This window comes from Piliocolobus tephrosceles, chromosome 5 (genome assembly GCF_002776525.5).
Source record: "Piliocolobus tephrosceles isolate RC106 chromosome 5, ASM277652v3, whole genome shotgun sequence".
NCBI classification, from domain to species: Eukaryota; Metazoa; Chordata; class Mammalia; order Primates; family Cercopithecidae; genus Piliocolobus; species Piliocolobus tephrosceles.
In genome coordinates, this window is record NC_045438.1 from 167,627,286 (window position 1) to 167,646,307 (window position 19,022).

The 19,022-nt window shown below is 45.1% G+C and overlaps 1 long non-coding RNA gene across 1 annotated transcript in view; it reads right to left on the reverse strand.

Annotated features, from left to right (window-relative positions):
* Nucleotides 1-1,557: 1,557 nt before the first annotated feature.
* LOC111548553 overlaps nucleotides 1,558-19,022 on the reverse strand; it is a 28,266-nt gene continuing 10,801 nt past the window's right edge. Inside the window, exons 2-3 of the long non-coding RNA XR_002733464.1 lie at nucleotides 13,226-13,347; nucleotides 1,558-1,989 (exon numbers count right to left, since the gene is read on the reverse strand). This is a non-coding gene — a long non-coding RNA (uncharacterized LOC111548553). The remainder of the gene's footprint in view (nucleotides 1,990-13,225; nucleotides 13,348-19,022) is intronic.

The following is a 19,022-nucleotide window of genomic DNA, read 5'->3' on the forward strand; positions in this document are numbered from 1 at the left end:
GAAGGAATGCTCCCCTTAGACTGTTGTCTGTCAAATGTTTGCACATCTGCTAAATAGTATACACGCTCAGGGTGTTGAGAAGATTAAGTAAGATAATGCAAGTGTCCTCCTGACATCTTGAGGACCCAGAAGAGCCATCCTCTGGCCTGTGAGGGCCTACTTTATGTTAATGTACGTTAATGATAAGAAAGTCAATGAAAAAATGCATGAAGATGTCCATAGGATTCTCTTAGAAAACCTGCCTGAGAGGCTTCTTCCATGGGCATAGGGACATTCTAGAATTAGCAAGCAGCACAAACTGTCTCCCTTCCCCTCCCTCTCCCTCTCCCTCTCTCTCCCTTCCTCTCTCTCTTTCTTTTTTTCTTTCTTTCACTTTCTTGAGTTTCTCTCTTATTGCCCAGGCTGCTGGAGTGCAGTGGCATGATCTCAGCTCACCAAAACCTCCGCCTCCTGGGTTCAAGCGATCCTCCTACCTCAGCCTCCTGAGTAGCTGGGATTACATGCATGCACCACCACACCTGGCTAATTGTTTTGTATTTTTGGCAGAGAGGGGGTTTCTCCATGTTGGTCAGGCTGGTCTCCAACTCCTGACCTCAGGTGATCCGCCTGCCTCAGCCTCCCAAAGTGCTGGGATTACAGGTGTGAGCCACGGCGCCCGGCCGCACAAACTCTTTTTCTAGCATTGAGTATTCAGCCGCTTTCCACACAAATAACTGTTTTTCAGCCCCAAGAGCATTTTGCGGGCCATCCATGACATTCAGAAAAGTTTTGCTCTGTTAACCACTTAATCATCTAATACTTGCTTGTAAAAAGATATTTCGTATCTAAGAACTTCTTTCTGCTGTTTTATGAAACTTCTTCTTTTAGAACTGAGGTTCTCAGAGGTGAAGCCAGCTGGACTTCCTGGGTGGAGTGGGGACTTGGGAGAACTTTTCCGTCTTGCAAGAGGATTGTAAAATGCACCAATCAGCACTCTGTAGCTAGGACTGTAAAACACACCAATTAGCGTTCTGTAGCTAGCAAGGGGATTGTAAAATGCACCAATCAGCACTCTGTAAAACCCACCCATCAGTGCTTTGTAAAATGCACCAATCAGCACTCTGTAAAATGCACCAATCAGTGCTCTGTAAAATGCACCAATCAGCAGGAGTCTAAAAGTAGCCAATCACTGGGAGGATTGAAAAAAGTGCACTCTGATAGGACAAAAATGGAACATGGGCAGGGACAAATAAAGGTATAAAAGCCGGCCTCCCCAGCCAACAGCTGCAACTCCCTCCTCCCCTCCCACTATGTGGAAGCTTTGTTCCTTTCGCTCTTCACAATAACTCTTGTTGGTGCTCACTCTTTGGGTATGTGCCATCTTTAAGAGCTGTAACACTCACCGCGAGAAGGTCTGGGGCTCAATTCTTGAAGTCAGTGAGACCAGGAACCCATTGGAATGGAATCAGTTTTATTAGACAACAGGCAGAATAAAGCATTTTTTCAGTTTTACTTCCATCTTAAAATGGTTATAAAGAGCATGGTCTTGAAACTGCCTGAATATTAAAATCACTGGCTCTGGTTCAAATTGATTGAAAAACAGCTGAATTAATGAGGAGATGGAAGAAAAGGGGGCAGATGGAATTAGGTCCCACCTTAGCTGTGTGTCCCGAAAACATTTTTTTCTACGTTCCTGCCCCACCTTAGCTGTGTGTCCCGAAAACATTTTTTTCTACGTTCCTGCCCTTGGCGTCCTCGTCTGTTAAATGAAGGTGGTTTGCTACGTGATCCCAAGACTTGAATTTCCAAATCCTATGATTTCCAATGAACATCTCAGGCCCAACTTTGACGCCCTCGTGGTGCTGCCAGCAGCTCCGGAGGAAACCCAAAGTGGAGCCAGCAAGTGGCAAAGTGGACTGGATCCAAACGCTTGGATCGGATGTGAAGCACATCCGCGTTTCAGCTGCTCCCAGGCCTCACTCGTCCACTTGCGGATTTTCTTCCAGTAGTCTGTGAAGTGAAAGTGGACAGGACGTGAGTGACAGTTTCAAACATAACCATCAGTCTGCGGCACTTCCGTCAATATTTGGAAGCTGCAAATGCAGCAGGGGCTGTTCCCCTTCCACCCTTTTCTCTCTCCAATTGAAACAGGTTAGCAGGGGAAAAATACGAAAAAGGCGTTGACTCTACCAATAACGCTTTATTTATTTTATATAAAGAATGATCTGAAGAAAATATTTTTAACACGTTCACATTTGTTAATCTTGAAAGGTGAGCACTTGAGTTTTGGGTTTTATTGTTTTCAGTGTTTGTATTCTTTAAAATTTTTCCAATGGAAAAGACAGCAATATTCATATAGGCAGGGTCTCGCTCTGTCACCCAGGCATGAGCTCACTGCAGCCTCCGCCTCCCAGTCTCAAGCAATCCTCCCACCTCAGCTTTCCAAGTAGCTGAGAACACAAGTGTGCATCACCACGTCTGGCTAATTTTTGGTATTTTTATAGATATGGGGTTTTGCCATGTTGCCCAGTCTGGTCTCAAACTCCTGAGCCCAAGTGATCTGCCCACCTCGGCCTCTCAAAGTGCTGGGATTACAGGCATGAGCCCCCGCACCCGGCCAGTGAGAGAGCTCACACACACAATATTAAAACAAGAAATTTAAGATTTCTTGAGAAACTTAACGAGCTTAGAAAATTTGAAATCAGCTAAGTGTTTTATTTTCTCCATTTCTAAATTTGTCAATAAAGTGAATACTTCCCTGGAAAAAAGAAGGAAGAATTCAGAAATCCCAAGGTAGTGTTCATAAATTAATATTTTGGTTTTTCATATCAGTCATGATAGATACAAAATGTCTATAATCCCTCAAATTCTCCATTGTCAATCTCATTATTGCCAAACCAACTACATCAAGATAATGCCACATTGAGATAAATATAATTCAATGTGTTTATGCTTGCACTAGTTAGATAATTTCAGGTTGCAGGGAAATCAATACTCAGAGTTAAAGAATGTTTGCTATAAGCATCATAGTAACTTTTATACAAAATGTGCAGACATATTCAAATGCCCTTCAATTGTACAAGGAAGTTTTTTGAAAACATTCAACCTGTATTGACAGTGATTTTAAAGTTCTGCACATGCGATATAATTTATTAACTCTAAAAGGAAAATGTCAAATCACAAAGCTAAAGAAAAAGTATAGTGGTTAGCATTGGCATGTACCAAGTAACAAAACAGAGCATGTTTGGGGGAAAATTAGGTCTCATGCTAGGCACAGACACTGTGAGAGCAAATAACACCATCATATCTACCAAATACTGGGAACTAAAAAGCCATATTATAAAATAACTTTGACTCTTTTAGTGTGAAACATGAAAGGCAAATATAGCAATAAAACTTTTACAAACAAGCACCAAAATAAAATTTTGAATGAACCAATTCCTGGACAGGATTCAATATATGTAAAGAAAAAAAAAAAAAAAATTATTTACAAAAAACGGCAAAAGAAAAAAAAAACAGTTTTGAAGAAAGTATAATGTCATGCTTCTGCATGATTGAAAGCAAATGCAACCCTAAAATCAATACAAATGGGGAAATAAAATAAAAAATACTGTATTCCAATAGAAATTGGTATTTCAATTATGATCACAGCTACGTATGTAATATGCAGAATAAATGTGTTTTTTAAAGTTATACAGTTTCTATCTTTATGCCAAAAGAATGGAAAACAGTCCTCTCCAAAAGCAGGGGACCCACCCTCCTAGAAATCCGCTCTTGCTGCGAGACTCCAGATGACTCCCTTTTGTCATCATAGGCTTCTCTTGATTGTGTCCTTAGCCATCGCTACCTTCACTTAATAAATCTCTCTCCCTAGAGCTGGGGGCGTTGCTAATTCCACGTGGTGAAGGGATTTCACCACTACCTCTAGATCCTCAGCATTCCCTGAGGTCACCCCTCATCCACATGCCTGACAAAGATGGCCACTTCCTTTCTCCTGTAGGGGGCACCCCACAAGCCCAGGCTTGCACCCACCTGTTCTACTCCTTCTTCCCGAGTCCCTTAAATGGCATTTGGGAGTCACATCTGATGCTTACAACTGGCTTCAGCTTGTCCTGAATCACCGTGTATCCGCCACACACTTGGCACAGACTACCAGAGTGCAGATCTTAGAAAACCCAACAGGTTGCCTGGGCCTATCTTTGTCTATTAAATATTTCATTCCATCCTCGTTCTCCCCCCTCTTCACATGCACATGAGCATACATTTCATTGGAGGTTCTTTTTTGGTGCAATATTTGTTGTCATAATTAGAAATGATAATCTTTCAAGAAATCAGAATGACACACTAACACACCTCTGCAGCCTGCATCCTCATGTCCTGCAGTTTTTAACTGCACAGACTGGGGTCTGTTAGAGTTCACTTTTTTTATTTTCTTCCTTTTAAGATGTAAATAAGTAGCTAAAGAACTTTAGCCGTGTTTACTATCTGTGAAAGGCAAAAATGCAGGTCCTAGCATCATATATTTTTGTTGTTAAGGTTGATAATTTACTTTACTATGTACCTGGTGTATTTTGTGCTCAGGATAACTCAATTCTCCTTACTAATCTGTAGCAACAAAAGGGTGGTTCCATCTGTACATTGCTACCAATTGTTTCCAACACGTTTTCGTTTCAACAGTTACTAAATTCTCCAAGTTTCTCTTATCTCATATTCACATGTGTAGAATGTTGTGTTTGTGGCCAATGTGAAGATTCTTTGTCTTGTTGGATTATAGCTCCCAGCATGTTGCTTCTCTTTTTGATTTCTAGAATCTTTAGTGTGTATTCAGGTGGGAGGGGACACAATTCCATTCAGCAGCCTCGTTGCTGATTTCCTTTACTGAATCATTAACAGGGGGCATCTGCCTAATATAAAACCAATATCTCCATTGATTTTGAGCCATAGGTTAGGTTAACAATAAACTTAAAACTAAAATATAATGTTCCACCTATCAACAAGTGGTTTGCTCTTTTTCTTAAAAAAACAAAAACAAAACAAAACAAAAAGCCACAACAAATATGAAGCCCCATCTTTGTTAAACTGTGTGTGATACTTCACTCCACCGCTAGGGGGCAGCAGTATGGCTGCGCCGATAACCCACTCTTGCCAATGGTAGACGTAGGGACCTGCCTTTTTATTATTATTATTATTATTATTTCAATAGTCCTTGGGAAACGGGTGGTTTGTTGTTACATGGATAAGTTTTTTAGTGGTAAGTTCCGAGATTTTGGTGCACTCATCGCTCAAGCAATGTACACTGTCCCCAACACGTGGTCTTTTCTACCAGCATTTCCTTACCCTTGTAAGTGTCTTCCTTACCACACCATGCGTAAGTGTGGCTTAGCATTAACAAAGGAAATCATTCAAAAACCTATTCTTTTTTTTTTTTTGAGACGGAGTCTCGCTCTGTCGCCCAGGCTGGAGTGCAGTGGCCGGATCTCAGCTCACTGCAAGCTCCGCCTCCCGGGTTCCCGCCATTCTCCCGCCTCAGCCTCCCGAGTAGCTGGGACTACAGGCAGCAGCCACCTCGCCCGGCTAGTTTTTTGTATTTTTTAGTAGAGACGGGGTTTCACCGTGTTAGCCAGGATGGTCTCGAACTCCTGACCTCATGATCCGCCCGTCTCGGCCTCCCAAAGTGCTGGGATTACAGGCTTGAGCCACTGCGCCCGGCCTCGAAAACCTATTCTGATGCGAGTTATGCGTGCCGTTAAGTAGCAACCAACAGTGGGAGGATGTGAAATTCCATCTGCCTTTAAGTCAGTCCATTCTTGACTGCCTTCAATTGTCAACATTTCACCCATCACACAGGCCCTGGTGGCAGAGTCATTCTCTGTTACAATTCTTTCTGGGAAAAATAATGCATCCTTTGTTCTATCAAATGTAGTAGATGTAGGAAAGCAAGAGAGAGAAGAAGAATCTCAGCAGTCAGAGCGGCTGAAATGTCATTCACAATACATTGTTGCCCTTGTGGCCTAACACGGCTTCAGCACTTCCCTCCCCATGTCTAGATGACACCCCACCCATCTCCCTAACACAGCTTCAGCACCCTGCATCCCGTGTCTAAAGGACATCTGCCTCCTTGAAGTCCTGGGCCTTCCGCAGTCATCTGCCCCTCAGGTGGCCCAGTGGCTCCCTGCCTGCATCCGCTGCCAACTCTTGTCCCTCTGTCTGTCTGAATTGGAAGGTGCCTATAGCACTGCAGAGACTCTTCTTGCCATTTCATCTCTGGTGGTCTCTTTATTTTAGCACAATTCTGTCATTCATCCATTTTCTCCAAAATCCTTTGTCTGAGCACCTAATACACAGCAGGCACCTTCCAGGAACTGAGCAAACAGCATTAAACAAACTACGGCCTACATTTCAGTGGGCGAAATAAAATGAATAAGTACAAGAAAAAAGGGCGTAAACGTGGAACATAGTTAGGGAAAAAAGGCAAGGCCGTAAGAAGGTGAGAACGTCCAGGATGGGAGGTCTGCATTTTCAGGAAGGCCATCAAGAACAGCCTCGCTGACAAGGTGACCCTGGAGCAAAGCTTGGGTGGAGCTAAGGGAGTGGGGTGGGTGAGGCTGTCTGGGGTCCTCTGGAGAGCAGCAGTCATCCATCTAAGCAAGACCCGCCCACTCGCTGAGTGTCCTCCAGCTATCTTCAGCTGGATGGTACACATTAGGCTGGAGTTGGCTTAAGCCAAGTAATTCTGACGACAAGAGGAGGGGAGGGCAACTGAGCGTGTGCGAAGGATTAGTCATCATGCTGCAGTACAGACTTCACGCTGTTGAGAGGCTCAGCAGCCTCCAGCACCCACACAGCTGCCTCCCTTTGTGTGCCCTGGAAGAAAAACAGCCCAGCCTCGGTAGGCACATGTGAACACGAGGGGCCCGTAGCCGAAGCTTCCTCCGTGATGTGGCAGATCCACCTCTGCTTTCGGGAGCAGAGCAGGGAAGGGGAAAGCCACGTGGGAAGGGGGGTGGTGCCCCTGAAGCCCTGGGCTTCTTGTGGAGATGGAGGTGAGCCAGGAGGCAGAGCCTAGGGGTCTCTGGCAAGCATCAGGATAGGACTTGGGCCATGGGAAGTTGTCAACAGAGGAATGGTACTCAGAGCCCCGCCACCTTTTTGTTCCAGAAGTAGTGAGGGGAGGATTTAGCTACAGCGTCCAGGTTGTCAGGACTCCACCTTAAACCCTGAAACACCTGAATACCTCTGACTCCATGTTAACTCCTGTTGCCAAGGGAAGTGGAGAGGCCCAGGATGAGGGTGGTCTTACCTGCAGTAAGACCTGTCTGTGTGAACTAGAGATGGGCACACCACCTGGCCGGAGGGTGGGACGGGGTGAGCTTAGCACTGCAGGTTCTATCCAGTCCAGAAAATGATGACATCATGCACTTAGAAACCCCCATAGCATTCCCCAGGAGAGACCTGGCCTGTGCCTTCCTCTAGTGTCCACTGTGCTCTGGTTAAAAATGAAGTCTGGGAAATGACAGGGAGAATCCAGAAGCTTCAGGCAGCTGGAGCAAGGGGTTGTTGGGTGACACCTTGGGGTACCCCCCATCCCCAGAGGCTGTAGCCTTTTGCATTCAAACTCCACCCAAGAATACCTTATGGCATTAGCCACGTGCGGCTCACAGGGCTTTGCAGAGACCATGAGGAGAGTGTGAGAGGACCCTTGTTGGCTGAGTGTGCACCGCATTATTCAGTTATTATCTTCACCACTGGAGACCTTATAACCAATACCACAGGGTCACTCATAAGAAATGATGTAGAGAAGACTCATGAATTAAAAGGGAGTCGGAGAGGATGATTTCTAAGGTTTTGGAACTGTGATTCTGTCGTTCTTTCAGCCTTCCATGAACTTGTACTGCTTTCAGGTCTCCGCGTACTTGCTGTGGGTGCCCTGTGAGTCGGTCCAGAGGCCTCTGCAGAGACAGTCGGTGCCTCCTGAAAACAGGGCCTGGCTCTATTTTCTTTTTGTATCCCCAGAATCTTGAACATAGCATGAGAACTGGCTCTGTACGGTAAGTTCTCACTTAACGTCAGCAAGAAGTGCTTGGAAACTGTGACTTTAAGTGAAACAAATGCAGAAACCAACTTTACCATAGGCCAATTGATATAAACAAGAGTTAAGTTCCTAACAACGTATTTCTGGTCACAAAAACATCACCAGTCTTCTAAATATAGACCCAAAACATTTCTAGTATTAAACACTGAAATAAATGTGAACTGTACATACATTTAAGAAAGATTGATTAAAACAAGTGAGATCCTTGTTTATCCAATTCCTGGTGAATCAGTGAGTGGCAGCAGTCATTGTGGTGGGTGGGTCGGTGAAATCAAAGCAAAAGTTGTAAAGAGCACTTCCTACTCCCACAAAATTAGAAAAACAAACAGGATGGGCTCCCCGAGCCCTCGCCAGCCACTCGGGTCATTGCCATACATTTGTAGGGGCACAGTGGACTTTACCAATTGTTATTTTACAATAATTTGTTTTTATGCATTCATTTTCCAACCCACTTATTCCAGTTCAGGGTCACGGTGATCAGAGCCCATCCTGGCAGCAGCTCCGGGCACAAGTCGGGAAGCAGCCCTCAGGCCATGGTAGGGCCACCCATTCTCACACCCATGCTCATTCCCACGATGCCCTGTAGACACACCCGTTCATGAACAGGCACATCTTTGAGATGGGGGAGAAAACCGGAGCACCCGGAGAAAACCCACAGAGATGTGAGGAGAAGGTACCAGCCCCACACAAATGGTGGCCCTTGACGGGAATCAGCTTTCTCCTCGCCAGCACCGTGATGAAATGATACTGAACAGGCGGGTACAGTGGCTCGTGCCTATAATCCCAGCACTTTAGGAGGCCAAGGCAGGTGGATCACCTGAGGTCAGGAGTTCGAGACCAGCCTGGCCAACATGATGAAACCCCTTCTCTACTAAAAATACAAAAAATTAACTGGGCATGGTGGTGCGTGCCTATAGTCCCAGCTACTCGGGAGGCTGAGGCAGGAGAATTGCTTGAACTCGGGGGGTAGAGGTTGCAGTGAGCCACTGCACTCCAGCCTTGGCGACAGAGTGAGACTTCGTCTCAAAAAAAAAAAAAGAAATGACATTGAACAAAGTGGCACCATTTGAGGACCTGCCATGTCGAGTGACTGATGGTGGATTGGTAGATTGATGTTGCTATTGGGGTTACCTAGCATAGAATTACGATGGGTTATGTCCCAATCGACCCATTGTAAGTTTAAAATATCATTTTGCAGACATGATGGGATGCGAAAACACAAATATCCAGCAAACGCTGGCAACAGGGCACAGTGTAGAGTGTGGGTGGTCTGCCCTTCTGACTCTGCAGCTGCCTGGCAGCCCTGCCCACATGCAAGGGGCACCTCACACCGCACATGGCTTCCCCAGGAAAAGATCAAAATTCAGAACGTGGAGTACTGGTTTCCAGTGGATGCGTATCACTTTCGCACCATCATAAAGCTGAAGAATTAAGTTGAACCATCGTAAGTTGGAAACTGTCTGTACTATGACCTTTCAAAAATGCCATAATGTATAATTATGAAGTAAATAGGACAGAATGATAAGAAATGTGATGCCTAGTTGTAGGGTAAAGGAATTGGTTATGCAATTTTTGCTTTTCTTTCCCCCAAATAAAAATGTTCTAAAGACAAATAAAACTCACTTTAAAAACAAAAATAGCTGGTACCAATGACAGTGTGTGACCATCGGAGTTTGACTAAATCCATGTTGTGCAGTCACAGGATGCACGTGAGGAAGACCGTGCTGAAAAGCTAATGACATGAGGAAGTCGTCAGGAAACGTGGCTTTAAAGACTGAAAACAAAAAAGCATTTTATCACTTTCCTTGCAGCAACCTGCCTGCCCTCTCACCTCTGCAAACATCCGGCAGCTCCTTTCTGCTCCCCATCCTTTCCACTGTTAGGTCAAAACAGCGCGAAGGATCTCATGCTCATCCCATCCCCATCTCAAACTTCTGACACCCTCAGAATAATGTCCTTCCAATGGGGAAAGATTAGAAACATGTTTCTTCTCATTCCCTCTAGCTAACTCGCTTCTTTACAACTCCTCGTTTGGAACTTGTAATTAAAACTGCCCAAATATTGCATATTGTGAAAAGAGGCAAAGGGAGACGTGGAGTTGACCCGACCAGTGTCCACTCAGGACCAGCTGTGCCTCTCCTATGCTAATCATTTCAGCACTCAGTCCTCACACAAGGCTGCAGGGTACAGGGAAACACCTTCATTCTCTTTCCTCAGATCTGTCCAACCCTCCTCTATCCTTATGATTAAACAAGAAGCCTCTATTTCCATCTTTTCCTTCCCACAGGTACCTTGTGATCTGCCGAAAGCTCTGGGTCCCATGTGCTCCAGCTCACCTGTGGTAGACAATGAGCGCTCACTGGAGTCTTCTGCACGTTCTGGCCAGTGGTGACATAAGTGGTGTGTGACCCTTGCAGGCTGAGGCAATTCAGATAAGTTCCACCTGCACTCCTCACTTCCCCACCAGAGTGACCTGGGAGGCCACAGCTTTGATGACATGAAAGTAGTCAGAATCCCTGAGTCACTGCCGGAACGTGAGTCCTGGGCAGCCCAGGTAGGATTTGGAGTGAGGGAGAAAGCCTTGTTGTGTGAAGCTGCTGAAATGTCAGGGTTTGTGTACCAGCGGCAATAATTGCCCTAATGCAGAAATGAGATGTAAAAGAGGGGAGCTGCCCCAACCTAGATCTAAAAGATGTGGCTCTGAGTAGCCCATGGCAAGGAATCTGTTAGAGGAGGCAGGAAAGGCAAGCGTCTACCATACTCTGCAGCAAAAGGTCCGGGAAAGGGACTGCTTATACCACACGAAGGCAGGCCAAGTGCCACCTGTCCTCATAGCTCTGGGGCAGGACAGGAGAACTGGGTGCCACTGGATGTCCTGTCCTCATAGCTCTGGGGCAGGACAGGAGAACTGTGTGCCACTGGATGTCCTGTCCTCATAGCTCTGGGGCAGGACACAGGAGAACTGGGTGCCACTGGATGTCCTGTCCTCATAGCTCTGGGGCAGGACACAGGAGAACTGGGTGCCACTGGATGTTACTTGGATGTGTTGGCTGCACTGGTCAAGGTATTTCAAGGAAGAAATGGTCTCAGGAAAGTCATTCAGTGTGAAACAAGCAGACATAAAAATGAACAGAGAAAGTCCAAAAATTCTAAGTCTTGAAGTCCTGGAAACATGAACTGTTTCTAGATTCCAAGGCTTAACAGATGGGACTAAAAGAGGCTTTGTGAGCAAAAGCACATAAAACCTTTCACTTTGGTGAAATCACTGAGGGCAAAGAACAGATGGGAGGTATGTGGCTTTCACAGTTATTGCCAGCATGCCAGCGATGAAACAGAGAGTGAGAGCCAGAGCCAGAGCAAGGAGAGAAGACGACAGGCAGACAAGGGAAGCTAGGGGCAGTGGGACAAGAAAGTAGAGTAATGAAACAACTTGAGGAATTTTCTTGAAATAGCCTTTGGAGGTAGTTAATGGCACATGGAACTGACTGGAAACAAATAGACCAGAAGATACAATCCATGTGCCGTAAAGTTCACCCACTTAGTGTATACAATTCAATGAGAAAGTTCACCCATTTAGTGTATACAATTCAATGAGAAAGTTCACCCATTTAGTGCACATAATTCAATGAGAAAGTTCACCCATTTAGTGCACATAATTCAATGAATTTTAGTATATTCTCAAAGTTGTGCAACCACCATCACAAGCAATTTTCAGAGACCTTTCTCACCTCCGAGAAACGCCCTCTCCCCATAGCAGTCACTCCCCACTTGCCCCAGTCGCCCCCGCCCGCAGCCCTAGGTAACCAGGAATCCATGTACTGTGTCCACAGCTCTGCCTGTCATGGAAACTTCATATCGTGGAGTGACCCATGTGGCCTTTGCGTCTGGCTTCTTTCACACAGCCTGCCAGAACGTCATTCCTCCTTACAGCCAATGACTCCATCATGTGGATATGGGTATGCCACACGTTGTTTATCTTTTCCTCAGTGCATGGACATTTGGATTGTCTCTACTTTTTGACTATTGTGAGTATTGCTGCTGTGGTCATTCCTGTACATGTTTTTGCAGGGACATGTGTTTTGATGTTCCTGGGTATGTACCTAGGAGTAGAATTTGCCAGCTCATATCGTAATTCTGTGTTTAACTTTGAAGACCTGCCAGACTGTTTGCCAAAGTGGCTGCACCATTTCACATTCCCCTCAGCAGTCGGTGAGGGCTCCGATTTCTCCACATCCTCACTGGCACTTGTTTTTGTCCATCGTTTTTATAACAACCATCCTAGCGGGTGTGAAATTCTATCTTACTGTAGTTACGATTGCATTTCCCAGATGGCTAATGAGGTAAAGCATCTTTTTATGTACCTTCTGGCCATTGGTATACCTTCTTAGAAGAAATTTCTATTCGAATTATTTGCCCATTTTTAAATTGGGTCGTGTTTTTATTGTTGAATTGCAAGAGGGATATATCCTGAATTAGACCCTTATCAGACATACGATATACAAATATTCCTGTCATTCTATGGGGCTGTCTTTTTACTTTCTTGAAACACAAGAAACTGAAACTTAATCTAAACTGAAACACAAAGTTTTACAGTTTAGATTAAGTCTAATTTATCTGTTTTTTCTTTGGCAGCTTGTGTTTTTAGTGTCATAGCTAAGAAACCAATTCCAGCCTGTGGTAATTTCCCACTCTATACACCTCCAGTTAGTTTTTTTTAAAAAATAAGACGGAGTCTCGCTCTGTCGCCCAGGCTGGAGCACAGTGGTGCGATCTCAGCTCCCTGCAACCTCCACCTCCTGGGTTCACACCATTCTCCTGCCTCAGCCTCCTGAGTAGCTGGGACTACAGGTGTCGCCACCACGCCCGGCTAATTTTTTGTACTTTTAGTAGAGACGGGGTTTCACCATGTTAGCCAGGATGGTCTCGATCTCCTGACCTCGGGATCCGCCTGCCTCGGCCTCCCAAAGTCCTGGGATTACAGGCATGAACCACCGCGCCTGGACACACCTCCAGTAACTTTTAATAGATACAAAAGGCTAGGACCAGCCCTCCTAAGAATTTTTGAGTTCTATTTTTTAAAACAGAGATGTGATACAATACAAAAATTACTCTGAAATGACTGAAGTACTGTATCTGCAAATGAAAACAGCATACCTTAATCCAGAAAAGGAAATAGAGGCCAGTCACAGAGACACATCCTGGTTAGATTGTTGCACTTCAAACAGTGAGGATCACGGACATTTTCTTCCAATATCGCAGCAGAAAAAGGAAGACGCCTACAAAGGGGAAAATTCCTTTTAGGCTCAGGTTTTTACAGCAGGCAGTGCTAGGAAATAATGGAAGTCTGCAAAACTTTGTGGGAAAGAAAGTGTGACTACGGAATAATACATTCTCATCATTGAGTAGTTTAAAAGCTGCAGTGAAGTTTAAAACATCAGCTCTGTAGCGTCTCCTCTGTCACCAGAGCAGCGCACCATTCACACCTCATTCTGCGCTGCTTCTTGCTTTCTAGGGGTCCTGCACGTTATTATTTCCAAACCTGGACTATAAATCCCTTGAGGGCAGAAACATTTCTCTTTTGCTCTTCACAGCACTGGGATGTCACCAGTACCCTCCCAGTGTCATAAATACTGATGTGTCATAGACACCTCCGTGCCCAGCCTCTCTTCCTTCTAACTTTTGGAAAGTTGGCTTCCCCAAGGCAGGGATTCTCAAACGTCCATGCATAGCAGATCACCTGGTGGGTTTGGTAACACAGACTGCCCGACCTCACCCTCAGAGTTCCTAATTCAGTGGGTCTGGGGTGGTCTGGGGTGGCACTGCATTTCCAACAGTTCCCAGGCAACGCTGACACTCTGGTTAGGAGCACACTTCTAGAACCCAGCTCTAAAGCCGTCCCCAATGTTGGCTGCACACTGAAATCACCCAGGAGGATTACTGCTGATGGCTGGGTCTCACTTCCAATACAAAACGATTTGATCAGTCGGAGCACGGGCTGAGCACCCAAGTGATTCTAATGCACATCCCAGGCGGAAAACCAGCACTCCGGTGCCCAGGTAGGTCTCTATTCCCCTTCATCTTCCCGTGTCTTCATTTGCATCACGACATGGAGATACACAGATAGCTCGACTTGAATATGATTAAGGCAAGGGCTTTGGTGGGTTTATTTATTCCATTATCCCCAGAATCTAGAACAGTAATCAACAATGGGGGCTTCAAAATGCTCTTTGAATGACAGAAGGCATGAGAGAATCCGGACGAATCACACCAGGAAATTATCACGCAGTGTCCCAGGGCTAATCCCCTCTCCCATCCCTCCACACACCCTGGCTTCGGGCCTGGGACAGGATCCACCCCTTGGATGTACTGTCCCGCCCCAGGTTACCTTACTCTGAGCAGTCTCCTCTCCTGGGTGCCTCAGAGTTTGCCCTGGGATTTGGTCATGCTCTGTCCAAGTCCCACGGGGGTGGGAGGCCGGTATGGGAGCCGGAGATCCTGTCCCATGATCTGGCATGCACTTGAAGCCACCTCAGGTTTATTTTTTCTAAATTTCTCACCATTGCAAAAACCGAGCCTGCCTATTTCCTGAATAACTGAGCCTTGCATGTAACGTCTGTCAAATGGAGATTTCCAATGCATTACAGAAATTACTCTTGTTGAATTCAGCAAGGACCTGCCTCTGGTCAAACACAGCGGTTAATTTTCTATCTTCATCTCACACAATTTCTCAATAGTTTAGACAGCAATGACGATCAGAGACACTTTCATGGCCTGGCTTGGGTTGTACTCCTTTTCTCCGTGTTTCCCCTCCCTTTGCAGCTGCTGCTGAATCCTTCTTGGCTAGTCCTTCATCTTGGCTCAACCACCAAGGCTAGAAGTTCCCTGGATTCTTTCCTGAGTGTCCTCCTTATCTACACCATCCTCATCAGTGATCCTATCTGGACCTCTTGGGTGAGAAACGGGGAGAGGGAGAAGGGAAGGCGGGGAGGCCAGTCTCTCCCATTCTATTACATGTATATATAGTACATGGTATATTATTCACAGCTAAAAATCCTCTCTGTTACAGACACTCTCTGAATTACCAGTGATTTCACTCACTCAGAATACATAGAGACAAACAAGGCTCCTCATTCAGAATTTCCCTGAACTTCATGGTGGATTCATTTGGACATGGGACAACTCAATCATTTCCTGGAACTTGCATTTCACTTGGAGAGGCCTTCTCTAGGGGAGGGTGCTCTTTGTGGTCTTCCACGTACAGCTAATTAAGATTCTGACTGGGTTTAGGATCAAAGAACCCTGTCCCATTGCATTCCCACATTCTTCCTTCTTCTTTCAATGTCTTCCAAGATCTATTTTAAACGGGAAGTGTTGTGTACTTTTCAGGGGCCCTTTGACCTGTTCCCAGTCAATCAAAACAGGAAGGTAGGTCTCAGTCCTTCACCTAACAGCCAATCAGTGTGAGACCAAGGTCTGCACAGTTCTGTCTATGTCCAGTGGCCAACCGGGGAAGTGCTATTTCCAAAGGCTTCCCTGCTGGTCGGTCTATGGTTGTTGTTTGCTAATCTGAATCCATACTGGTGATTAATTTTGGAATCAGACTCTTTGCGTGTATATGGGATAGGGTGCAAAGGGCAAATGTCCCAGAGAACGTCTACAAACATTAGGAGTTTGGTGCAAGAAGTTCACAATGAGCTAGGAAGGAGTGGGAAGAAATAATAGGGCCTTGGATCCTTTCCAGTTCCCACCCCAGTGCACTTGGCAGCTCACATGATATCTTGACTTTTCCAAATATTAGGGAGAAAAAGCAGCCAAGGTTTTATGTAAGAATGAAAAGGGCCTGAAGCACTTCAATTTCCGGGTGGCTAAACAAGAGGACACACACCAGGGAAAGCCCCTTAAAGTGTGTGCAGAAGAGTTGGACAAAAGAGAAGAGACATTTAATCAGAGAGAGAAAAAAACAGACATGATGTCATTATATGGGTATAGTGGGGTTGCCATGTAGGTGTGCTTGCCTAAATTCCTTGGGCTTCTACTGGTAATGAGATAACCCTGTAAGGCCCCCAGTTCCTCAAACACTTCGCTAAAACTTGGAGTGGTACTAATTATAAAACACAGTCGCCCCGCAGGTAAAGCTGTACATACAATAAATATAGCCTACTGCTTACAGGATGAGATCCTTGTTAGCACGGGAGGGACCTGATTTCATTATCTGTGCACCTGAAATGCAGGAACTGGTCTCTCTCCAGGTACACATTTGCCTCAGGCGACACTGGCCTAATGTCGCGCTGCCCTACAAAGGCAAATCTCCATCAATAAATAATGAAAAATGACCCGTCAAAAAAATGAGTCAGAGTAGGGGAGGCATAGAAAAGTTACAAATTGATTCCAGACTCTTCTTTTTTTAGGTCATCATGGAAACAGTTACTGGATTTATATTGGAGAATTCCTACCAGGGTGTCATGCCTTCAGTCGCCCTTTCTTTCCCGTGATCTCCCCAGGAGCAGGCAGAGGGACATCCTGGGAACCGACCGGGCGGCGGCTTGGATCTTACTCCTGCCACTGAGCGCCGCTCCCAGGAATGTGGGCACGGAGAGCCAAAGCCTCAGACGCACTGCAAGGTGCCCACAACCTCATTCGTGTGCTTGGACACCTGAAAATCCTTTACCTGGTACCTTTTATTGATACATTTTCATATAATCACCACTTTTAGTAATGTCTGAGGAATCCTACTAAAGAAAGGATGCTTGAACACTGGAGACACACAAATGTCCACATTTTACATAAGAAAGGGCAAGGCAATGAATGTAGAGTTCTAGACTGCTACATTTAATATGGATACCTTGAAAAGTGATGATGGAATAATTCATCGACAGCTTTGTTGTATTTTAAAATCAATAAAGGATGCATCCAACCAAACAAGTTCATTGAACTTTTGATTGGCTCATCAGACCTGTAGACCAGAAGAACACAGGCAGTGTGATTTCCTCAGAGTGTTTGACTTGACAAAGGAGGGAGGAATTAACGTGTAAGGAGACACTGACAGTTGATTAAACAACAGTGAACTAAAGGGTGCTGAGGAGTCCACTGCAGTTAACCTGGAGGAACCTCCCCTGAGCCACAGCTGGTGGGGACAGCTCATCTGCCAGGCAACAGAATCCATATTCAAGATGATTTCAAGGCCCAAAGGAGACAAAAATCAAATACAAACAATTCATTAGACATGAAAGTTTTTTAAAATGTGAAATTCTGATTTTAGGTTCCCACAAATAATTTCATAATTTTGGTGCAGATAACATCTAGCTTGGGAGTGGGTTTTGAGAAAAAGGGCCTGAAGATGAGTTATAAGAGCACAAAAAGGAAAAACGCAGGTGGACTCAGGCTTCATTCATAGAAGCACGGTGTCCCTCTCAAGGCAGGTAATTAGGATTGCCTCAGTTTCCCCAGGACCCTTTCTGCTAGCTTTGTGCACTTGTGTCAGAAGAGGTCATTGACCACGCTGTCCCCAGACTCCCTCCCGCGTTTCTTGACTTGTCAGGCTTTCCTATGAGACTCACTTTCCTCTCGCTGTTGTTTTATTCTTTGACCTAGTTACTGGTTGAACTAACAAGCGTTACCTACCTTCAATGTATTCTCTCACCTTTCATCTATTAAAAAAATAATACCCATGCTCAACTTTGAAGGCCCAGCTTGAATCCTACCTTCTCAGTGTGGCTTTCCTCTTCCTCACCAAAAGAAATGAGCTCGTCTTCCTCCAGGTGCTTTTGAACCTAGTGGCCATGGTCCTTAGGACTCTTACCAGCCTTATCACAGGGACTATTGTCTTCTATAAGAGTTGGTACACTTCAGAGCATCCTAAATAATTTATTAGGTGACAGAGAACATCAACCGTGTTTTTATAAATATTCTATTTAAAATGTAGCTTTCTGTCAATAAACTAGGTATTGAAGGAACATACCCCAAAATAATAACAGCCATTAATGACAAACTCACAGCCAATATCACACTGAATGGGCAAAAGCTGGAAGCATTCCCCTTGAAAACCAGCACAAGACAAGGACGTCCTCTCTCACCACTCCTGTTCAACACAGTATTGGAAGTTCTGGCCAGGGCAATCAGACAAGAGAAAGAAATAAAGGATATTCAAATAGGAAGAGAGGAAGTCAAATTGTCTCTATTTGTAGATGACATGATGAGATGGAGTCTCGTTCTGTTGCCCAGGCTGGAGTGCAGTGGTGCAATCTCGGCTCACTGCGACCTCTGCCACCTGGGTTCAAGCAATTCTCCTGCCTTAGCCTCCCAGGTAGCTGGGACTACAGGCACGTGCTGCCACGCCCAGCTAATTTTTTGTAAGTTAGTAGAGACAGGGTTTCACTGTGTTGCCCAGGCTGGTCTCAAACTCCTGAGCTCAAGTAATCTGCCTGCCTCAGCCTCCCAAAGTGCTAGGATTACAGGCGTGAGCCACCGCGCCCGGCCTCAAAAGCTTCTTAAGCTAATAACCAATTTCAGCAAAGTCTCAGGACACAAAAGCAATGTGCAGAAATCACAAGCATTCCTATACACCAATAACAGACAAGCAGAGAGCCAAATCATGAGTGAATTCCCATTCACAATTGCTACAAAGAGAACAAGATACATAGGAATACAACTAACAAGGGAAATGCAGGACCTCTTCAAGGAGATTACAAACTGCTGCTCAAGGAAATCAGAACACAGACAAATGGAAAAACATCTCATGCTCATGGACAGGAAGAATCATTATTGTGAAAATGGCCATACTGCCCAAAGTAATGTGTAGATACATGCTATTCCCATTAAACTACCAATGACATTCTTCACAGAATTAGAAAAAAACTATTTTAAAATTCATATGGAGCCAACAAAGAGCCCATATAGCCAAGACAATCCTAAGCAAAAAAACAAAGCTGGGGGCATCATGTTACCCAAATTC